This window comes from Anopheles maculipalpis, chromosome 2RL, assembly GCF_943734695.1.
Source record: "Anopheles maculipalpis chromosome 2RL, idAnoMacuDA_375_x, whole genome shotgun sequence".
In the NCBI taxonomy this organism is placed as follows: Eukaryota; Metazoa; Arthropoda; class Insecta; order Diptera; family Culicidae; genus Anopheles; species Anopheles maculipalpis.
This window is the reverse complement of record NC_064871.1, coordinates 50,069,918-50,084,348: the sequence shown is the minus strand read 5'-3', so window position 1 is coordinate 50,084,348 and position 14,431 is coordinate 50,069,918. Positions and strand designations below refer to the sequence as shown.

Genomic DNA, 14,431 nt, shown 5'->3' with positions numbered 1-14,431 from the left:
GTCCTTTCCCACCTTCGTATAGGTCATACCCGCCTAACACACTCTTACTTACTTATTTATCAGGCGCTACAACCGCTTTGCGGTCTTGGCCTGTCGCAGCAGAATCCGGAACCGCTCATGGTTCCGCGCCGTCGCCCGCCAATCCGTTATCCTAGCCTCTGGGCCTACCACGCCTCCTCTGTCCGTGTGGACGGTCTAAAAGGACTTTCTGAGCTCGGTCGTCTGGTGCCATGCGTATAGCATGGCCAGCCCATCGGAGTCTGTCGAGGATAATTCGCTGCACGACGGTGAGGTTGTCTTACAGTTCGTACAGCTCGTCGTTGCAGCGACTTCTCCATTGTCCTTCCACACATACGGGCCCAACGATCCTTTTGAGCAGCTTCCTCTCGAACACGGTCAAGAACGCTTCGTCTGTTTTCGACAGGGTCCATGTCTCAGAGGCGTATGTGAGTACTGGAACTATAAAGGTACAATACAGTCCCAGCTTTGATCGTCGCAACAGGTTTTTGAGGTGAGATGTTTCTTCAGGCTGTAGATTGACCGGCTGGCTGCCAGCATCCTAGCGCACAACTCCGACTGTATGCTGTTTTCGGTGCTGACTTTGGACCCGAAATAGGTGAAGTTTTGGACGACTTCAAATTGCCTCACTATTATCTCCTAGAAAAATCCAGTCCTCCACTCTGCAGCTTCTGTGGTGTTGACATCACCGTCCGCCACATCCTCACCGATTGCCATGGACACACGACACACCGAGCCACCTGCCAACTAGACACCGATTACACGACAATTCTATCACCCGACAAACTTCATCAGAACCGCATTATTCGATTTTTATGGATCAGTCATTTATGTAGAGAAATTTAAGCAATAGTTTTGTATTAGATTATACAACTTATTTACACAGATAGAGGCGAATGTTGTCTCTAAGACTCAAAGCCTCAAAGTGCTAGTATAGTAAACTTATACATAACATTGGCTATGATATCGTGTTTATAGACAACATTTAGCCTGTTAGTTGCTATTTCAGTACATTTGTTGAGCATACAACCATCTCAATACACCTGGACATGCTTCTCATCTTAACGCCCTGCTAGGTAATGCCGGACATCGAAAGGCGTACTAGACTCGGAGATACCACGTAGTTGGATAGTTAGTCCTCACTATGTGGGAACAATTCGAATGGATCCTGAGCCTATCGAGTTTAATTTTTTGCACAATAGGAAGTACATAGAGCAGCTCATCAGTTTATATCTGCCTATCTTCTTCTTGAAAGTGGTTATAAGAAGATTTCGTTTGTTTTAAACAGAGTCCAGGTTTTAGCTTCTTCCGTTCAAATATTGAATAAAGAAGAGTACCGAAAAAATAAAAAAACTCAATCGAAACCGTCACTTTTTACGACAATTACTTAACTATGCAAAGCCCACAATAAAGAACATTCAGATGCTTGTCAGATAGTGCAAACTTTTATTGAAACCGATCAACAATCATCTGCCTGCCAAGCGTTTTTTTTTGCTTGATTTGGATTCGTTTCGCGTTCCCGAGCGCTTTCCGGGCAAAAGTATGCTCCGTAGATGTTCCCGGAAGGCTACTCATGTCCGTCTGCTATGGAAGTCCGTAGTCGGGTCGTTTACAGGTTGCGTCGCACCAAAGCGGCCCGGACAGATGCCAAGTTGCGGGCAGCGGATGCAGCATCCTTGAATTTAATCTGTGCCGTGCCAGCCACTCCACGCACCTCCGACACAACTAGATTGTTACCGCTCTGCACGACTTTGGCTGCGCTTGCTAGCAGAATGGTGGCCAGGACCGAGAGTAGTACGAAGATTGCTTTCATCTTGGGATGGGTTAGTTCACGGCTAGAAGTTCGGCTGGAGTGTTCCTTAGTTCGTGAGGGCTCAGATCGCTACTTGATCTATTCGGCCGTTTGCAGGCAGAATTTATACCCAAATGTTGGGCAGCCCAATCGTGTATTATGGCCATTCATACGGGGAATGATCCAGTTGGATGACGCACACATATTTGCATGCACATGGTTTGAAGGACATTGACGTACAAAGTTCTTACAACAGGTTGCATTGTATGGAACTGCAAAGGTGGTAAATGGCAGCGCCGTGAAAGGGAAACGGATTTCGGAAATGACTAAAAACAGGCATCACAAACATGTGTTTAAACAGAGTTTGTTAACAATGTGTGATTGTTAAAGCAATGGGGAAGAAGTGATACAGAATTTTATTGTTTACTATGTTTAATAATAATAATGATATCACTCGAGTGGAAGACGTATTTTGCCGACTCAGGGCAGATACAATTATACCAACCAAAACCTAGATGTTGACTAGGTCCATCGTTATGGATAGTTACGGTCATTCATCCATGAGACGAATGCTCTAAACTCATAGGTCCTGATTTCTTACTGACAAAGCTACCAGACCGGACGTTAAATGGACGTACAAAATGGCCGATAATCGGATGTGGAATTTTATTTTTTAAGACAATTATTGATTTCTTTAGATGTGATTAGAAATTGAAAATATTGACGTGAGGGGTCCAAACATGGACCCAAAATTTCATCCTCTTGAAGTTCTCTGACGTTATACACTTTTTAGCTTAAGATCACACCCAGTTTTCATCCGTGGAGCACAAGCTGACGATGGTACATGATTGCAACGCACTGATTCATTGCAATGCTACCCTTGTATTGGTGAAGTGTGAAAACAAATTGTCCTTCTGTCTCTATCCTCATCAAAAATGGAACCGTGGCCACATGTCTGAAAAGAACTCCACAAACGCCGCCTTAATGTCACGACATTTCCCCGTTCGGCCGCGTGGTGTGTTGATTGATATTTTAATTAAATTAGTCCCGTGCGTCAAGCTGACGAGGTAAACTGTTTCTTCGCCATACCATGCTGGCTCCTCAATAGCGTCTGCTTCAACTGAATCAATTTCGCTTGCGTGCTATTTCTCAGGAGAATTCAACAAGGTCATAGACGAGTGCATGAGAACGGGTAGAGAAGGTGATCAATTTTATCAATCTCTTTCCGGCTTCCGGCACAATCCGGTTGCACAAACATGACTCTTCCCTTTCGCATAGACTTTCTTCGCTGGGTTTTAAACGGGTGCTGTAATGTATTGATTTTTCGGAGGTAAACAAAAGCCCTGCAGAGACGTGAGCTACCGATGGTGACGTCTTCTTATACATCCGGTTGATTATCAGGGCCACCTTCTGGTTGATTTGCTTCATGCGCTTGAAGGATTTCGTACCAGCTTGGCTTTCGATTGACAGCGCTTCTGTTTCGTGCACTGTTTGTGTGTGATTTATAGAAGTTCTTTATTTTCTTATTTACAGAAAAAACTAATGTAAACGGTGAACTTCAATGCAATTCAATCAAGCGTTGAGATAGTATATTTGCAAATATTGTATCTTTTGAAGCTACTTTTATTTGATAACAAATACTGTTTGCTTTAAGCATTTCTATCGTCAAGCTGCGCTAGAAAAGCGATTTGTAACTCTATACAATACTCCTAGCCTTGGGCAGGTCCTTTCTCATCTCTGCCTGGGATGCGATTTAATACAACCACAGCATTTAAACACATCATACAGCTTCCTGAGAAGCTTAAGAAAACCTATAGATTATTTAGAAACACATGTCATAAACTGACTAAAGAAAACGCTTCCATCGCATTAATGTCTACGCTTTCCATACGTGTTTCCTCGGATCAAATCTTCTGATTCACAGCACAGATAATATGATGGCCCCTTCTTTTGAGCCTTCCAGAAACCTGATACGGGAACTTTAAAGGGAGGAACACACGGGGTTTTTTTGTGCTTGTGTTTTGTTTGTCCTGCTGTTTGGTTCTTGTCTAATGTTGAACGAATGTGCTCGGACGAGAGGTCGACAGTTAAAGCTTAAAACACTCAAGGTTCGTACTTGCCGAAGATTATGGGAAGAGAATTTTCGATATTTCCACTTTTCCAACTATGTCCTTTGGCAAGATTGAGAATGAAATGGAAGCAAACGGATAAGGAAAAAGAGACTAGACTAGACAATGATGTTGTCTAGGACGACAAAATTTCTATGGTGATGTTGTCTAGCGGATGGTATGAAATTATTCTTTTTTTTTACTGTGCCACTATCTTTTCGATGAAGTGGAAAACCTCTCTGATGGTGGTATACACTATTGGCAATAAAATAAAAACTGTGTTTCATCGATGAATGTAATTTTTTCAAAAGCATGTTGAAATTATTTGAAAAGAGTGTTTTACCATTAACAAAAAAAAAAATATAATTGAACGCTTCGAAGAACAGGTTGAAGGAGTTTAAACTAAAATAAAATTTAACGCCAAGAGGCAATGGTAATTCCTCTTTTCCTCGTAATGAGGCTTCACGAGAAATGAACTAATGTTTCTATATATTAATTAAAGATAATCTCGTATTAATCAACAATGGTAAATATAACTTTAAAACGATCATTAAATACTTCAGTTTCGGAAAATGATGAAAAAGACTGCTAAAGGTAACATGCAGGATTTGATTATGATCAAAATTTACTCCCAAAAGTTGTACGAAAATATGGTCATCATATCTCGAGTGGCTTCAAAGTAGTTTGTTGGAAAGATAATCAAGGCAATCCCATTTTTGTGCAGTGTTTCTAACGTTTGAGACACCTTGACGATTAACAATTCCTTCAATTTGTCTGGATAATAAAAAAGGAGATGTGGAAATCGGGTAATCGATAGCGAACTCTGATTTTCTCCATTCGTAAAGATTACTAAATTATGCTTTTTTACACTATTGGAATATGAATTCGAATTGCTTAACGGTAGTCTTAAAGTTCTACAGCCTGAGGAAACCTCTCACCTCAAAAAACCTGTCACGACGGTCGAAGCTGGGACTGTATCGTCCCATTATAGTGGCCAAAACAGACGAAGCCTTCTTAGCCGCGTTCGAGAGAAAGATGCTCGGAAGGGTCGTTGGGCCCGTTTGTGTGGAAGGACAATGAAGGAAACGCTACAACGACGAGTTGTACGAACTGTATGACGTCCTCACCGTCGTGCAGCGAATTGGGCTCGTCAGGCTCCGATCTCCCATCTCAGAAAGTCCTTTTTGGCCGTCCACACGAACAGAGGAGGCGTGATAGGCCCAGATTGAGGTGGAAGAATGGCGTGGAATCCTCCGCCATCAAGGCCGGAGGGATAACGGATTGGCGGATGATGGTGCGGGACCGTGAGCGGTCCCGGACTCTGCTGCGGCAGTCCCAAAAACTGCACTTGTAGCGCTTGAATCAGACGACAGATTCCAAAACATTAAAACTCAGTCTCCAATGAGAGTTTTTCGGAAAAAATGTGCTTTATATTTATATCTGTAGACCTGGCAGCTACACATGCAATCTACTAAGGGACGATGGAAAAAAAGCTGAAATTGCATTTTTTTTCAAAAAATTCAAAGTTCAATATCGATTTTGATGGATTTAAATTTCATACACTATATGTGTATGACTAAACTTATTTCCCTCAGTGTAATAATGCTGCCTCTTGTTCCGACCATCAACAACAATGATTGGAACAGACTTGCAGGGGAACAGAGAGGACACATCGTAAAACCTATCGATTATGAATAGCACAATCACAACCAGAAAGAGAGAGAGAGAGAGAGACACCACGACCTGGACATCCTCCCGCTGGGTTCATTACACCGTCTAGGCAACAAAATTGCCTTCATTAACAAAGACGCGCATTCTCTAGCCCCCCGTACCAGTCTCATATGCAATCTCGATTGCAGTCCGTTAGCAATTATATGAATATTTCACACAAACTGAACCCTTAGCTGTCTCACTAGCTTGGATATGTATTTTCAAGGTGCTCAAGGGTCATGTTACGGAATTTGAATAATTCATACCTAGCTTATGAGATGCATTAATGCTTGATAGCAACCATTTCCTGCTCCGATCTTCCTTTGTTGCACGTGAACTAAACTCATGCTTAGTTTAAATTACTTTAAAGAAATAATTTCTAAAGTATTGTTAGTGTCGGGGAAATGTATTCTATTTCCAAGCGTAGTATCTCGCACTGATGAATGATAAATTAACCGGAAAACCAATTTAGTTTTTCGTACCTCACGCTGCAAGTGTGCAAAAGGAATAGTGGAAGCCCGAAATGGAGAAACAATTCTCCGGTGTGGCTGGACGGTACACTGTTTAAGGCAAACGCAATACCAGCTCGTGTGCCAAACAAATCCCAACCTGTGCACCCCACACACAACCTTCCATAGCGACCGTAGCAGTGGGAAATCAGGCGAATCGATAAATCTTCTCGTGTGCTTTTTCCCGATCACTTTTGCACGTTCTTCGCTTCGCCCGGAGACTGTGTCTTGTTCTGCCTGTTCATGATCCATACCGCGTACAACACCGCCGTATGGTGGTTATTTCCGACACACAGAAGCCGCTGGTCCGTCCCGTCTTCAATTCCATCCAGAGGGCTGATGCTCTCGCTTTCGTGTCTCGCAGTGTGTTCCGTATGTGAATGTGAATGTGTATGATGCAACGTGACCAACATTCACTCTCGAAAGGGATGACGCCTACCGCAACTATAAACCCTCAGGCATTGGACACAACAACCCTCGGTGTAGGGATGGTTCCGTTGCATTTCCCCCTATTCCATCCATTCTGACGTGCCACCCCTAAATCAAAACATTATAAACGATCTCTCATCGCGTGGCAGACGGTTTTAGTTGCGTCGTCTTTTTACCCAATACGACACACTTGCAACCCTAGTCTCAAATGGTTCTGGGAAAAACGTGTCAAGGGGATGAACACGGAATAGGGAGTGTGTGTATGTGTGCGACGGAGGACAAAAGGCAAAACAAATGCACGTACCGTGGACAGATTTATGGTTCCGTGATAGGCTAATAACGTTTGTCGTTCGTGCGCGCGGGACAGAAGTGGATGTGTGCGTGTGTGGACGGGACGAGGGATTAATAATAAAACGATCGTTCACAAAAGCATGAATCAATCAAGAGGAAGCCGGAAGGGGTGGGATGTATGCGGATAAAGTAGAAGGAGAGGTGCAAAACAAATTGAGAATCAAAACAAACTCCACCCCTCCACGACGGTGACAGTTGAGCTATGCGAGAGCGTTGAAAGCAAAAAAGACTCTGGAGATGCCGGGGATTGAACCCGGGACTTCTCACATGCGAAGCGAGCGCTCTACCACTGAGCTACATCCCCGTGATGGGAGAGAGCCGCTCAAAGCCATTTTTCAAACCGGCAACAGTAGCACGATGTTACTAGCGAAGATAGAATCCATCAACCGTGAAATTGTTTATTATTTTGCTACGTCCTTACGTTGTTCTTCCTATGGAAAAGAATAAAAAGGAGTGAAGAACGCATGACAGCTCGTTCGACTTGGCAGGCAGCAAAAAACTCACCGACGAGGATGGGATTCGAACCCACGCGTGCAGAGCACATTGGATTAGCAGTCCAACGCCTTAACCACTCGGCCACCTCGTCACTGTAGAGCCCGCTCGTTACATTACCACGAGAGCTACCAGTAGCGTTGTACTTACCATCCGTTACGTTATGGGACGCAGACCAAATCGGGGAAGGCTCAGAGATGTTCTCGATCTCTGTTGTGTGTTCGCTGCGGAACGAATCCAAATTAGCTTTGATGTTGTTGTTTCATGCCAACTTCCTTTCGCCAGCGGAATCATGAAATCATTCATCCCTATCCAATATCCTGTTTTGCTGCGGTGCCAAACGGGTATACCGTGCCTTGTTTTGTTTTTATGTTCTGCCTCCCGCCAGAACGACCTCGGCGGCTTAAGCGTAATGGTATAATAATATTATCATCTTATTCTGAACGAAAACATCAAAAGATGTAGCCCCTATCGTACATCCCTGCAGACGTGTATTTAGTGTATCAACAACACATTTGAGGCTGAATTTAAAATGCATTTACTTTGCCATTCTCGTTTCAGAATCTCGAGAACTCTAAATTCAAGTTGTGCGGCTTTATTCACCGACCGGAATTTGGTAAGGAAAATTGAAGTCCTTTCTGACCTTTTCAAAACGTTACGTACCTTTATCTTGAAGGATATTATCAAAACATGTATTTTACTCACATTTAGACCAATCCTAAGATTTGCTTTCAACTGAAGCATTACTTAAATTAAGCGTATCAGCAGCTGTGTATGCTTGAAGTAAGCTTCCTGGAGATAAACAGTTCCAAACCAAGCGTGCAGTTCGTCATTACACTAGCTATGAATTCGGCAGCTCGCACATCCCCTTCGCCCTACAGAAACATCAAAGAGATGGTACATTACTCCCGATGGAATGAATAGATTACGTGTGACGTGTGGCTTCCCGGGAACTGGTAACGGTCCAAATTGTGTTTGCTTAATATAGTTCTCTAGCACTTCCGTTCTGGATGTTGCATCCCCATTTCCCAGTATGAGACTTGTTAAACATGCTCCGCAAACACGCCAAATAGACTGGTTCATAATAATTTAGTTTGAAGATAGGAGAGCATCGAGAATGCTTTTGATGAAACTTATAGCATTTTATTATGCTTTAAGGTGTTTAATCCGTAAAAGAACATTGATTATGCCTTTTCGAATTCTTTTTCAAACACTTTTATACAAGGCGGCTAGGCCGTACAGCATCACGATGGCATCAATTAGGTTTTAACATAAAATTTGTGCTCTCCAAAGTCGAAACCATTTTCTTTTGGAAATTAAAAACTTACCGCCATAATGTTTGCCGATGTGTCTTGAAGATATAAAAATTTATAGCTGAAATTTTACACTTCAATACACTTTGCTGACATGGTAAGAAACTTTTGGTGGAAGTTCCACAATCTCGCCGCTACACTTATCTGCCGTGGGGATTTATCTGTGGAATTTGTGCGTCGCTCGTCGAATGGCATGAACTATGAGCGTGCACTTCTCCTTGCCAGTGTTTGTCTGCAGCACGAAGGTGGGATGTGTCTTGCCAAAAGAAAATCCTATAACGTGCGCGCACGTTTGTTCCACGTAAACTTTTACCTCCGCAAGTATTACCACAGCCACAGAGTTTTCGCTTTTACTCACCGAGAACTCAGTCTTACCATCCAGCGCTTATGGATTCTTGCCGTATGCCGTACCTGTAGGCACACAAACCCCTTCCGGTGCTAAGTGATGACGTTGCGCTATTTGCAATATTCCTGGCACGAACCAGGGTTAAGGTACGAATCATGTTTGCTGCGTAGCATCAAAATTCCAATTGATTTTTCATTCCAGTTCCGAGGCTGGTTCCGGCGTTGCAAAGCGTGTTATGTCACACACAACGGTTTTTAGGAAAAAAAAAACTTTGTGAAGGACATTTTGAGATGCATAAATCCTACACTTACGATATGAGAACGTAAAGTTTTAAAACTTTAAGATAATCAGATCTTTTATGAAGTTCTAGTCACCAGTTCTCAATAATCTGCTTACAAAAACGAACAAATCAAGTCCTTTTCATAGCTATTTAACACGGTCTGTGCTCAGTAGCTCTATCGCTGGATATCGATTCCAGAGCAGTGCTTTACCCTTTATGCTCGAGCAATTCCGGCACTCGGTGAAACCGGAATTTGGACAACTTACAGAAATAATAAGATATGAAATTGTGCAAACAAACTTGGACTCGGGCTAAAGCCAAAAGCCAACACACGAACGATGCTAGAACGCAGAATGTTTTCCCAGTGGGATTCTTCCCTTCCGTCCCTTGCCAGGCGTCTCCTTTTCGACCGTTGCCTTTTGTGCAATATGTGTTGGGCACGGTTAAGGCGGTCGGCAATGGGAAAGGTGGGACAGAAAACCCTTCGGCAAACATGTGTTTCGGTAATAAAGTGTCGTTACGTAATTGCAAAACACGTTCGGTCGTAAAAGTAACGAAAACGACAAAATAGAGCATACCGACACACACACACACCACTCACTGCCGGCGGCCATCGGAATGCTTCCACACTCGTCTACCAAAAAGGGCGCACCGTCGTCCGGCCACTGTGTCGGCAATAAAGGAATCGCGAATAATAAAATGGCACTCGGATACAGAAACTCCGAGAAAGTAGTCAGCAGCAGCAGCATCAGCATCATTTCAGTGCGCGTTATAATGGCAACTTTTCCCGTTTGTAAAGTGTACACTGCCGTGCTTGCAGAACACGAAGGCATCCTGCAGAAGAAGCAACAAACGGAAAAGGCAAAAGCTGCACACAGCAGCAACATTGGCGAGGCTGGCATGTGGCCCACTCGTTGTGGACGATGCTTCCCGTTGCTTTTGTTGCTCCAAGTCACACTTTGAAGCACAAATTTCGTACCGGAGCGCTTAATACCTGCGGACTGCCGTCAGCCATATTGTCTCGCCGTAAGGGACGGCACGAGAGAGTCGTACGAAAAACACACACACACAGCATTTTTCGTTTTAATTATTCTACACTACCGAAGGTATTCTTTTCGACCGCACATCGCTTTCTAAGTTGGAACAGAGGGCGAGAACTTAGGAATGCGTTGGGTGAGTTTTTGAGCTAGTCAGTGCATAAACCGCACGTTGTCTTCTTCATTGTGATGGAATTTCTACGTTCAAGAGATCGCATAATAATTGGAATTGAGTTTAATGAAAATGCTCCCGGTGAGGTGGAATTGGTGCAGCTCCGGACGGTAAGCAAACTTTTCGAAAAATAACTTGTCCAGGATGCTTGGGCTGTGGTGCGTTGGGAAGGACAATGGAATGTGGGTTTTCATTTGTTTCGACAGTTGTGGATTGTTGTGCACAATGGAAAAGTTTTTGAAGCTGGCTGTGCTTTTGGTTCGATAATGTTAATTAATGTTACGATAGCTAATCATTTCTGAGTCCTGAGTTTTTTGAATATGTGTTTCAATCGAAGGACACTTGCTTCTTCTCAATTATTTCTGTTCTCAACTCTTAATGCAGATAATCTATGTTGGGCATTACTTCGAATAGGTTATGAATCCAGGTCATTATTTCCTTTCAACAAAATCATCAAGCAGTAATTACGAATAAGTTTCAAGATGAATTTGAACTCTGCTGTATCCTCGAGCGTTGCTGATGGTAGCATTGCCACAACATTTTTCTCCGGGATCGAGCATCCTACATTAAGAGAGAGTTGGAGAACTTGGAAATGTGTTGTTCAATCAATCCTGGAACTAGAAGATCTCTGGTATGTAGTCAAACCGAAGACGAAATTGACGGTGGTAGCTACGAAACCGTTGGTGCAGCCAAGGATCGAAAGGGGATGAGCATGAGCAAAGATTATTTTACTTTTTGAGCCCAAGGAATATATTCAGGCTCAAAGAAGTTTCTTCGAAGCTTGAAAAAATAGCTCCAAAGACTTATTAAAAGGGACTCATCATCATGCGAATCCATGACCGATTATGTGAATCAGATAATTGGAACCGTTCATCAACTCAATGGAACAATTTTTTATAATTTCCGAAGAGTAATTCGGGACGTTATTGCCAACAATATGCACTTTCCAATGAATAGTGCCGGCTTTAGAATATTTGGATATAGCCATTGGTGAGGACATCATTAAAACAATGTCCACGATGCGACAGCAGCTCCAGGAGTTTCGAGCGGACCCAGCTTTTGCTGTAAATTGAATGTAAATCTAAAGGGAATGTAAGAAATGTTTTAAGTATGTACCAAAGCTATAACAAAGAATTGCTACAGTTCAAAATGAAAAGCAGAACATGTACGAAAAACATGATGTCTCGGGGATTATCGATCGGTATAGTGCAAAGCTAGTATGCAAGGGATTCTCTCAGAGGGGCTAGAGGGTGGAAGGCGACGACAAATATTCGCCATTGTTTCGTCACAGTCACAACAATGTCGTCACAGTCACAACGTCTTGTAGGTAGATCAGATGAATGCTATCACCGCTTTTCTCCAAGCTGACCTGGACGAGGAAATATTTATGGAGCAACCTCAGTACTTCGAGCGCTGGCATAGCAAGCGAATGACGGTACATTCTGTTTCTCAAAAAATTCTTTCTGTTCTCAACTCTTCACTGTATCTACAAACCTGCTAACGTTAACACTGTCCTACGGTGCATTACAATCTAACAATTATTAATGCATTTAATATAAGTGGTTTTAAAAATCGGAAGCAAATTTGTTTGTTCAATTGGAGTGGTTGAAAAGAATATCTAATTAGGAGCTGGCGCAGGAGCAGGAGCTGACCAACAAAATTGAAAACACTCCTTGAAGACCATTCGTAACTCTTTTGAGTTTTATGCCATCTTTTCAATTCATAAATATGTTGATAAAATCTATTAATTTATTTATTTATTTATTTATTTATTTACAAGTAATTATGACCGTACAGTGCCGTATTGTCAACACCGTATGTGTTGAATAAATTTTATGAACATATTGATAAGGCATTTACTTCTTATTCTGTGCCTTATCCCGAGCAAAGCTTATCGCTTGTGGATGCTGCTGATGATGATGGTTGCATCCGAATTCCGGCTATGGTGGCGTTGTGGCCGTTCTATTTTTAACCTTTGTGGTTTGGTCTGGACTGCAACAAACAAATAAAAATTCTTCAGACAGCGCATTTATTTGTCTGCCTACAGTGTTCTCCAGTTCAGTCCAGCAATGACATGTCAAGATCAATTTAGTCAGCGTCCAATCGGAGGATGATCGATAAGGTAACTATCCCACAGCAGCGAATGGGACTTCACGCTGTCAAACTCGACGTGTCAAAGCTGGACTGGACACCAGAGAACATCTTCATCTTCTTGGCTTAACGACCTCTAACGGTCATTTTGCCGGTCATCGAAATGGCCTTACTAGACTGTCGATACCACGTAGTTGGTTATTAGTCAGTCCTCACTACGGGGGGACGCGGTCCGGATGGGATTTGAACCCAGATCCTGCCGTTTGAAGACCAACGCCGCTGTCGCCTACACCACTGGGCCTACAGAACACTGTACTGTAATTAGCGCCTTCCTCCCTTTTACGGCAGTGTTGGAATCGCCCTCGAGTCCAGTCATCGGAACACCTGTGGCACTATAAAAAATACACTTGAAACATAGACAACACAACATTACAAAAAAAAAAAGAATGGTGGAATATCGTTAAGGATTTAAAAGATATTAGCGATGCTGAATGATAGGACAAGATCGATGTTTATAAAATCTAGTTCCTGGCAGAATCCTGTATAGAGTAAGACCTTTTCAGCAGTTGTTCAGTTCAGTTGTAAAAGCCCTTAATCTTGCCTGAAACTACGCAGCCGCTTACGTGACAATTGCTAAAAAAGAAGTGGCGTTTGCCAAAAATATATTTCGTAGTTTGGGCGCACTATCGATCGAGAGGACTCCCAAACAGCCAGCTTAAGCATCAATATACATACTGTTCAATATAGCTTTGGAAGGTGTCATACGAAGCGCGGGGCTAGACAAAAATATCCGTGGCACAATTTTCTACCGGTCTCTTCAATTTCTTGGCTTCGCCGATGACATTGACATCGTTGGCAAGACAATAGCGAAGGTGTGTGAGGCATACACCCGACTGAAACGTGAAGCTGCAAGAATTGGATTGATGATCAATGCGACGAAGACAAAACACCTGCTTGTCGGAAGCTCTGATCGTGATAGAGCCCGAGTGTGAAGCAGCGTTAGTCAACGGTGACACCCTCGAGGTGGTAGAGGAGTTCTGCTATCATGGGACTGTCGTAACTTCGGATAACGATGTCAACACCGAAATCCGCAGACGCATTGTTCAGGCGAATCGTGCCTACTACGGCCTTCTGCCACCGTCTGTTGAGATCCAGAAGATTTCGAGACCGCACTAATTGTGAGATATATTGCACACTGATTCGCCCGGTGGTCCTATATGGCCACGAGTCTTGGACCATCCGAGCGGTGGATGCAAACGCTCTTGGCGTGTTTAAGCGTCGCATCCTCCGAACCCTTCTTGGCGGTGTGTTCGAGCATGGAGTGTGGAGAAGAAGGATGAACCATGAGCTTGCTGAGCTATACGGAGAACTGGACATCCTGACGGTAGCAAAGACCGGCAGCATACGATGGCTGGGGCATGTAATGAGGATGCCGGACTCATGCCCCGCCAAGAAGGTATTCGTCAGCGACCCCCAGTTCGGTACGAGGCGTCGGGGAGCACAGCGAGTTCGTTGGCTGGATCAGGTAAAGTGAGACCTATCGGAGATCGGGTGCCTACATGGATGGGAAGCTGACGCCAGGGATTGAGTTCCCGGGGGATCACGAGCACGATGACGTGCTCTTTAAAGCTGCTGACGAGGCTTTCAGTTTTAAAAACTACCTTCGCATCTCCAAAATTCCAACATGTCCTTACCAGGTCGTTAGGCCAAAAAGAGCCTTTATGTTCGTCGCCTTCCAAAGTTAATGTGATGAAACATTTTTTGTTACATAGTTGAAAGAAGC

At 43.4% G+C, this 14,431-nt stretch overlaps 2 non-coding genes across 2 annotated transcripts; both read right to left on the bottom strand.

Annotated features, from left to right (window-relative positions):
* Positions 1-7,149: 7,149 nt before the first annotated feature.
* On the bottom strand, positions 7,150-7,221 carry Trnaa-cgc (transfer RNA alanine (anticodon CGC)). The gene has a single exon. It is a non-coding gene; the product is annotated as a tRNA-Ala (tRNA).
* A 200-nt stretch (positions 7,222-7,421) lies between these two features.
* Positions 7,422-7,503, bottom strand: Trnas-gcu (transfer RNA serine (anticodon GCU)). Its single transcript has one exon. It is a non-coding gene; the product is annotated as a tRNA-Ser (tRNA).
* Positions 7,504-14,431: the final 6,928 nt, after the last annotated feature.